Source organism: Poecilia reticulata, linkage group LG3, assembly GCF_000633615.1.
Source record: "Poecilia reticulata strain Guanapo linkage group LG3, Guppy_female_1.0+MT, whole genome shotgun sequence".
NCBI lineage: Eukaryota > Metazoa > Chordata > Actinopteri > Cyprinodontiformes > Poeciliidae > Poecilia > Poecilia reticulata.
The window spans coordinates 34,166,081-34,175,952 of record NC_024333.1 but is presented as its reverse complement, the minus strand read 5'-3'; the positions used below and the strand labels follow the sequence as shown (position 1 = coordinate 34,175,952).

The 9,872-nt window shown below is 35.4% G+C and overlaps 1 long non-coding RNA gene across 1 annotated transcript in view; it reads right to left on the bottom strand.

Moving 5' to 3' along the window:
• LOC108166195 (uncharacterized) overlaps positions 1–4,964 on the bottom strand; it is a 6,430-nt gene extending 1,466 nt beyond the window's left edge. The window contains exons 1-2 of the long non-coding RNA XR_001776471.1: positions 4,856–4,964; positions 2,701–3,172 (exon numbers count right to left, since the gene is read on the bottom strand). This is a non-coding gene — a long non-coding RNA (uncharacterized LOC108166195). The remainder of the gene's footprint in view (positions 1–2,700; positions 3,173–4,855) is intronic.
• Between the last annotated feature and the right edge of the window lie 4,908 nt (positions 4,965–9,872).

Below are 9,872 nucleotides of genomic sequence, written 5' to 3'. Positions count from 1 at the left end.
ACTGGTCTGAAATGACTAGTTTTTATTCTACACTGCAAAAACACTAAATCCTACCAAGTAATTTTCATCAGGTTTATATTGCAGATATCTAAGAAAACTTGAAATACAACAAAACTAATTTACAAGTAACTTTCTAAAACAAGATAAAGGAGCTTGTATTTAGTAAACAATTCCTTAATTTTGATGAAGAAGTACTGAAACCTGAACTTTGTCGTCAATATTAAGGAATTAGACTTAAAACAAGCTCCTATTTCTAGCTGAAAAGTTGATAAGTTTGTTTTGTCTTATTTTTAGTGTACTCAGATATTTGCACAAAAAAATTACTTGATAAGATTTTGTGTTTTTGCAGTGTAAACATGATTTTATGTCGTTTTTCTGATTTTTAGAAGTTAATTCTTAAATCCCAGGTTGATTCAAACATTTGTAAAGTTAGTTTTATAAAAAGAGAGTTTCACCAACTGGCTGAAAGAAACGTATGTTTGAAGAACGGAGACATTTTTCCAGCCCGACATTCAATGGCTCCATTTCTGGTGAACATCAAGGTTCTGTTTTGGTGCCTCTTGTTTTTGTTGCATTTTGGGAACATTTTTAATCACTTCTATGCAGATGACTTTCAGTTTTATGTCTCCACAGATTGGTCCCAATATTGAAAACATATTCTAGATCAGGTATGGTAACGTTCCACAAGGGCGGATCTATTCAGTCTCATTCTATGCTTTGTGCTCTGAGTGACGTCATTCTTTATTATTTATTTTATGTTATTTCTAGATTTTTCTGAACTATTTAAAAGAAGGTTTGTTGAATTTTGTTTTTATGCGTTTTTTTGCTCATTTATTTTGCTGTTATTCTCCTAAATGCACTGATTAAACAATTTAAAGTTGGTTTTTTATATTTAAACAGCTTGTGAACCTATTTTGCTGCATTTATAAAATAAATGTGTAAATCAGTACGTTTATGTTTTAAAGAAAAAAACATTTTAAGTCATTCTGAGCCGTTTTTCCCATCGGCTGATGCCAAACCTCAGATATCTGATTATATTAAAAGCCGTGGGAGGCTCATAATTTTCTTCAATTAAATGAAGAAAAAAGCTGAAATAATTACCTTTGAACCTGAAAAATGCCTGCTTGCTTTTTACTGGAACAAACTTTAATTCTGGTTTCACTTTAACTGCATTTGAAGACTCTGATTGGTTCTTTTTAAGAAATTTTTCCAAACTAAGCTCTATTATCTCACGCTCTGAGCTGGAAATAATCATATATTCTTTTGTTTTATTCAGATTGGATTATTCCAATGCTCTATAAACTCGTCTTAGTAAAACAAAATGCCGCAGTCAGGTTTTCACATGTGATTCCAATCCTTATGCAGCTTCCGATTTATTTTAGAGACCAATTTAAAATCGTTTTATTGACTTGGAGAGAACTTCGTAGACTATATCAGCGGCATTTCTGCACATAAAAATCCCTTTTTTGCACATTTGCAAGGAAAAAAATCCAAACAGATGTTTCTGATCTGTTCAGCTTGCATGAAAAAGACCCACAAATTCAACAAAACACATTCACAATTTCATAAAACAAGAAGCGGCTCAACCACAAAACAGCGTTTTTCAATAAACCACAGCATAAGAGCATGAAGAAAGCATGAACCCTGTTTGATTTGGTTGGGTTTTTCTGCACATTATGGCCGCCCCGCGTGTCAACGGCCACCGCAGCACAGCAGGAGCAATTCGCTGCATCTCTGCTTTAAAAACAAAGACGACTAATGCCCAATCCAATCAATCACAGCCAAAAGAAGAAGAAGAAGAAATCTCTGCTCACTTTGAGCGACAGAGAGAGAAAAAACCCACAAGATCCTCTGACATTTCTGAGTGTTTCTGCAACAGCGCCCAGATACAAAGCAGCACAGAGTGATGAAACCGTCAGGATCATGACCCAACACATCACACTGCGTTCTGCAATCAGCAACAAACCTCTGGGTGGCGAAACGCGAGACGGAAAACAGAGAAAACACGAACCAGCTTCCAAAACATTCTACCACAGAGCAGCACAAACAGCAACAAAACCTGCAGGACGATAAATTGTTCCAGTGATTATCGAGATAAATGATGATATTGTTGATCATTCCCTGGACATAACAACACAAGTTTGCTCTTTATTAATCAATAAATGTTAATTTTACAAACTTAATATCCAAAATGAAACACAGAACCCAGAAACAACAGAAACCACAAACAACATGGATTAATATTAATCACTGGAATGGAAATTAATTTATCATACGATTAACTGATTAACTGCTTATTGCGACAAGCTAAATTCACTTTGTATGAGCGACAGGAATGTTTCCATATAAAACCATTTCCATTAAAATGCAGAGAACAGCCAACATGGAGAGAAAGAGTTACGATAACAATTAATCCTACCGCAGAAGTTTAAAGTCATAAATCTGAGATTAAAGTTCAAATTCAAAGTCAGAAAATTCTAATAAATTCTTCCATGCAACCAGAAAACCATCCCAGATTGCTTCATGTGGTCCGTCTGCTGCTCTGACCCAATCACACATGCTCCCATGTTGTCGGAAGTAAACTTTAAATAAATTAAACTCAAACTCTTCATCTTAAGTTCTGCTTGTTTCTCAGTGAAACACCAGCCAGAAGCAGCGGTGGTGGGAAAACAGAAGCAGAAGATTGTGTGGTTAACTCACCCTCTTCTGGTCCTCCAGTCCATGCAGCACAGGCTTCCTCCTCTGGTGCTGATGTGGGCTCGCCTCCGCTCCGGCCTCCATCTTCATCCAACCGCCAAATATCCAACCTTTGACCCCGAACTCCCACCCAAACACCAAACCTTTTCAGGAACGAAGGGAAACACCTGCTCAGAGTATTTCAGTCCACCTTCCCAACCGATTCCCAGTTATGGTGCATGAATGTCAAATCCACAGGCAGGGAAGAGATTCCTGTCCATCAACTCGTCAAAAACAGGACCCTCAACCTCAGCCGCGTCCTCAGGCATAATGCTTCCTGACGGCGGCTTCCTGCGCTTTCCGGTCCCAAGCAGCAGAACTGGAGCGAGCGTCTGCGCCCGAGGCGACGCTGCAAAAAAACATCATGGACGCTCTGCAGATTTGACCCCAAACGGTGCTGAGGGCATCCTGATGGAGACGCAACCTGGACGCTTCTCTGGAACAGAACAGAGAGAAAAACATTCGCTGACAACGTGTTCAAGATGTGGCCTACGGAGGGAGATTAGTGCCACTGAATACAAAAATATTAAATCTGATTTTAGATCTCATAATTCTGATTTCTGAGAAAAGAAAAACTGAATTGTGAGATTAAAGAAAAAATTGTGAGGAGAAAAAGTAAAAATTCTGAGGAAAAAGTCAAAAGAGAAAAATAGGACCAGAATATTGAGAGACTTACAATTTCCAAATGTCAAAAATGTTCAGCTTTTGGAAATTTTGAGTTTCTCAGAATTCTGACTTTTGATGTCAAAAGTTTAGAGTAAAAATTCTAAGGGGAAAAAGTTACATTTCTGAAAAAAGTCAAAATTTGGAGAAAGAAACGTCAGAATTCTGAGAAACTCAAAATTTCCAGAGAAAATTTTGAACTTTTGCAATTCAAAAATGTAGATTTTTCTGGAAAAATTCTCAGATTGATCTCAAAGTTTGTGTTTTTTCTTGTAATGTTTTGATTTCTCAAACTCAGAAATTCACGTTTTTTTCTAGAACATTTCTGCAATTACTCTAAAAAAGAGAGAGAAAAACAACTATGAAATTTTGAGATCTCAGATTTTCTTTCAGGACAAAAAAAACTTGGAAATTTTGAGTTTCAAAAGTTTAACATTTTTTACTTTGCCAACTCAGAAAACTTGACAAAAATTGACTTTTGAAAATCAGAAATTTTCATGTCTTAATTCTAGACAATTTTTAAATTAGTCTCCTTTTTTTTTTTTAGAAAACTTTTGATGGTCATAAATGTTCTAGTTTTTTCCCATAAAATTTCTGAGTAATCTAAAACAAATGGTACAAAAAAATCTGAAACTTTGAGGTCTGATAAATTTACTAGAAACATTTCCAAAAATCAAAAATCTTCAACTTTACAAACTGAGAAAATTTTCAGGGTTTTTTTTCTAGAAAATATGTCAAAAATAACATAAAAAATTCTGAGATTATTTCTTGCAATTTTTCTACTTTTCAAGCTCAGAGATTTCCAGGTTTTCTCTAGAAAATGTCTGAGGTCATTCTAAAAAGTTCTGAGTTTATTTTTGGCAAAAAATCTTCTTTTTTATCTATATACCATGGCCCTAAAACAAATGTTTGAAATCTTGTTTGGTGGCCTTAAGTTTTCTGGGGAATATACTCCAGAAAACGTTATTTATTTTAAATAAATAATAAAAAAAGAAATCAATCCAAACTGAATAATGAAATGCAAAAAAAAAAAAAATCTTATGTGACATGTAAATCATTTTAAACTTTTTCTTCCCTAGCAACAGCCTTTAAATGCTCCATTTGAACTTATGTCACAGAAAGCCGGTTAGCTAATTAGACAAATTGCCGCCTAATTGCTGCATGTGTGCAGCTCTTAAATAGTTCCCCCAAAGCGTCACAAATCTCGTTCAATAATCCAACTTTATGCGCTGAAAGCAGTCATAATCTGCAGCAGCTCCTCCGCCCTGACAGACATCAAGTCAAGAGTTACAATGTGGAACAAATTGCCACCGCAGCATCCCTGCAGGAGAATAACTGAGTATCTGACAGAGAGACGCAAAAAAAGCGACGGATGTTCCGAGCTTCCCGTAAACTCACCATTCCGACCAAAACATTAAGAAAAAAACAAAAAGACACGGAATGAAGAGATGCTCACCCAGATGCTCCGCTTCCTTCAGAGGTCGCTCCCTGACTCATGCGTGGCGCTGCCCGCTCCAAGCTGAAGCGGAGCAGCCCGGTGATGCGTTCAGGGGCTGTCGGAAATGTTAGCGGCGAGGAAAGCTCGAGAAAAATCTGAAAGAATATAAGAAGAAAAAGAGGTAAATTAATTAATCTTCTTCTGGTTTGGTAAGATAATTTGAGAATTAGTTATTTGTCCACGTAAGAAAATTTTATTAACTTAATAAATTATAACTTGTTGGGTTGTATAGACCAAAGGTTTTTAAGATGTGGGAAGTAACTAGTTATATTTAATCCATTGCATTTATTTGAGTAACTTTTTGAGGGGAAAATTACCTTTAATAGTAATTTTACTATGTTTAGTTTAGGTTAGTTTAGCTGAAATAAAAATCTACTACAAAGTTATTTAAATGTACTAATTTATTTATATTTTTTCACTGCCTTTGTGGTTGTTTTCCTTGAGTAATAAGTTTGTTTAAAGCAAAAATTCACACATTTGCTATTTTTGTTAGTTTCATTAGTTTTAATTTGAAAGACATTGATTTGGAAAAATGTTTCTTTTGCTTTATTTTGTAATTTACATAAATTATTTTCATATTCATTTTTAAAATACCAAAATTTCCACATAACATATTTTGAGCCATCTGATTATGTAATCTTAAATGGTAGATATTTTGATCTTATATTTTTTTGTCTATTTTCTACTACAGATATCTGAGTACACTTTCCATTAGTAAATAATTCCTTAATACTTTTTTTTAAGTTTTGTAGGCTCTAGTGGCCTTTATTTGAAAGTAGTTTGACAGGAAGGAGGGTAATGAGAGAGGGGGGAAGACATGCAGCAAATGTCGCCAGGCTGGGAATCGAACCTGCGACCATCACCATGAGGACTAAAGCCTCAATATGTGGGTCATGCTTTGCCCCGCGCCACCACAGCACCCATAATTCCTTAATACTTATTAAGAAAGAGTACTAGTTCCATTTGTAACATGGGAAATAGTGTTGCTACCTTGTTTATAAGCATAAAATTCAGAGAAACACATTGTTATCAGCATATATTGGTGATATATTACATATGAGGTCAGTTGTTTTTAAATTTTACCTGGAATACAGTTATGTTTATTTCATTTCTAGATGCAAATCCCAATTTAAAGTTAACAGGAGCATAGCATGATAAACTAACAGCATTTATTAATGTCTGTATCTTCAGTTTGTCATGGACGTTCTTTGGACTTTTCTTTTAAAAAGTTTCTAAAGTAAAATGTAACTGAACTCATCATCAGTTCATTTATTTGCATTAACCACGTCCACCATTTTGTGATTCCACTTGGTAACATAAGTTTTACTTTTTATTGTTTATGAGAGGGGTGGGGGTTATGTTTTTTTTCCTTTGTCAAAATGGCTGCCATAGGTTTGAAATCAAAGAAAAGTAAGCTTATATTTCCCCTTATGATTCATGGCTGTTTATTTTTTAGCCAGCTATTAAAAAGTCATAATCTAAAAACAGTTACTAAGTGTTTTAAGGGTCAAACAGCTTAAAACGGCAAACTTCACCATTATTTAAATGACTAAACATGTTTACATTTATTTTCTTGCCTTTGATACAAACGTCAGTGTATTTTAAACAATCACAACAATCTTTTATTTAATAATAAAGGTTCATATGATTCCTCTTTACAGTCCTAAAGTCAGTAAATGTTTCCTGTTGGCGTCGGCTTTAAGATTTTGGAGCCGCGCCTGAAGGCAGCACCGGGGTCCCGCTCGCTCTCTTTCCAACGTCATCACATTACGTCACAGAGAGCTTCGTGTTCTTTTCTCCCAGCATCCTCGAAGCCGAACGCGTGTTGTCATGGTGATTCTTCATAAGGAGTGCTCTACCGCCACCTGGTGACGAAATGGAGACACGTCACTTAAAAACGATCAAAACCAGAATATTGATGACAATATTAGGGAATATTGTCATCAATATTAGGGAATATTGCCCCAGCAGGGGCTTCATGCCATTCAGGCCATTTTTTATCACTTAGAGGTGGTGGAAGATTATAAGACATTACAGGTTAGACTCAAGATGTTCAGTGTTTACAAAAGTTAGTAACTGTATAAATTTACCATGGTGCTAAACGTGGTTTTCTGAGAAAAAAGATGTCCACATATCATGTAAAAAGATGATTGTTTTTGGAATCATTAGGTCCCAATCAGCCCAAATATCAAAGACGAATTAATAATGCATGTCATGCAGGAGTTTGGGTCTTGGGTGGTTACAAAGAATGTGAAAGGTGAAGGCAATAGTAGTGCCTGTGGTCACTGAAACCCTCAGAGTAATGACCCCTAAACTAGAAGAGTGGCTCAAACAAATACCTGGAGAAACATCAGACTTCTTGATACAGAGAAGCACAGCTTTGGGAACTGCTAATATAAAGACCACTCACGCACCAAGGCCTGTGGTAGAGGACCCAAGCTTTTTGTAAATTTAATTTCCCTTTTAAGATCAATAAAGTATTTTTTGAATTTGAAAGAAGGGATAACTAGTCATGGAGTAATACAGAATTACAAATATAAAAATAAAAAGCATTTATTTAAAAAATATTTAAAGTGCCAAAAATATCATGTGTGTTACTGTTTGCACAAAACTTTAAAGATTGATATTTTGTCGTTATCTCAATCTGCATACATGCAGATTGTCTAGGTAGTCTAAATTGTCTATTGGCAGGTCCATCAGCCAACCTGCCATTAGACAACAGTTTTTGGTTTTATGATATAAAGCGTTTTGAACTCCCCTGCTGCTGAAATACGCTATGCAAATAAACATTATTAACTGATTGAACAGAGGAAGTGACAACCATCTAACTGTTGCCTCTAAATTAATGAAAAATGTATGAAAAACTATTTAATTTTGAAATATTGAATGAAATATAAGTTACAAAATATTACTCAAATAAATTTTTCTTGTTCCTGAAAAAAAATCAGACCTTGTAAATTCTCCTTTTGTTGTATCCCTCCTCCTCTATCAATGTGGTACAATCCGTCAAGTCCAGGTGCAAGCCATTAGTATTAATTAGGCCGAGCAGCTAAGCGCTGCGTAGGCTTATTGAAATTGTGCTGTTTATTATGATTCTTTTGCCAAATGAATTGGCTTTTTGGGGGCTTTATCATATTGAAAATCTCACCAAACTTTGCAGACRCATACAGCCCGTGTCAAATTTACGTATTTTAAGGTCTTTGCAAAAATCGCAAAAGAAACGGCTTAACGGCGCCACCTAGGAACATTCAAAAGACCCTTTCCTATTCACTTACTTTCTTGTACGGACTTAAAATTTGGCACACTTGTAGAGCTCCCCAAGACGCTCAGAATTTACAATTAATGTGATAGTGTAAGTATGAAGGAAGTCAGATATTTTGGATCAAAGTTCCGATTTTGACACCATTTTGGCAGTTTACAGCCATCGCATCTTATCAAACTCCTCCTAGGGATTTCGATCGATCGGCTTCAAACTTGGTCAGATCATTCATAAGACAGTGGCTCGCACACTCACAAGCTGACTCTCACCAGTCGTTCACCTGGGAGACCAGGGTTCGAATCCAGGCTCAGGCAAAAATGAAAGATACAACAGTGACATATGTCTGTGTGAATATATAAATGTTATTTTTCAGCTTATGTAGAGGTTGTGAGAGTCAAGTGGCAGTGGGTCTGAGACTCAATACCTGTCTGTGTAGCTCAATGGTTATGTCACCAGTCGTTCACCTGGGAGACCAGGGTTTGAATCTGGTTCCAGGCAAAAATGAAAGATACAACAGTGACATATGGCTGTGTGTATATAGAAATATTAATTTTCAGCTCATATAGAGGTTGTGAGAGTCAAGTGGCAGTGGATCTGACACTCAATAGCTGTCTGTGTAGCTAGCAGCTAGCAGAGCAGCTAGCAGAGGGCTAGCCCTCGTCCCCAGCCTCCGCGGACCCATATCCTCGCAGAGGCTGGTGACGAGAGCAAGCCCTCGGACCAATATCCTCGCAGAGATCTCACTCTTTAGTCTTGTTTAAATTCAAAATAGTCCGTGGTTCACTTGTTTTTATTCCATATTTCAGGGGCATTAAACTCATTTCCATTTTGGGCCTGATCAAAAATATAAAGTTCTTAGAAATTTTCAATTTCAGCAAATAAATCAAAGTAAAACTAATTTGTTTTGTATAACTTTAAACCACACAGTCTGTCCATTTTCACACATTGATAATACAAATCTTAACTTAAAGCGATTTCAGAAAAACTTTAAAATGCCTTCAGAAAGTTTGCATTACCCATCAATATCTCTTTAAACACATCAAATCTTTACTGTTTAGAGTCTAAATGTAAAAATAAACTAAATTTAAGATTTTTGCATGTTGTTTAAAATGTTTTTAAATGTACCTTTTATCACTAATATGATCATGTAGCTTTCAGAAATACATTACCAACTACACAAACAGTTAAAAGGTATGATACAACATATGAACACTAATTATGCAAAAAAAAAAAATACAGGGATCATTTTCTTTATGTAGAAACAGAAACAGATTTATCAGCATTATTATTATTACTGTTATTATTGAACTAGGTAAGTTATTAAAACAGACTCTTATTGACAATGACAGACAGACAGTAGTTTGCTACACTTTTCTATTTCTGCTCAATCAACTTTTGCTTTTATGAATGTTTTCAAGGTGGAAAAATTGGCCAACAAAATGAAAAACAATTGTCTGTTTTTATTTTAATACGTCAACAGTCCGAAGCTCTTTGGATCATTAGATTTAATAAAAATTTTGTTAATTGTTGAGCAAGTAAAACAAACTAAAAAACTCAAACTAATTTTGCATTTTTAATATAATGAATTTTGTGGCTAGCCTGTAGTTGCCCCTCTAGGACAAAAAGTGACAGCAAAGGGTTAACTATCACCTTTAAATCAGGCGTAAATGAACCTTTTATCTAATGACTATGAAGGGGAGTAAATTTCCACCAAAA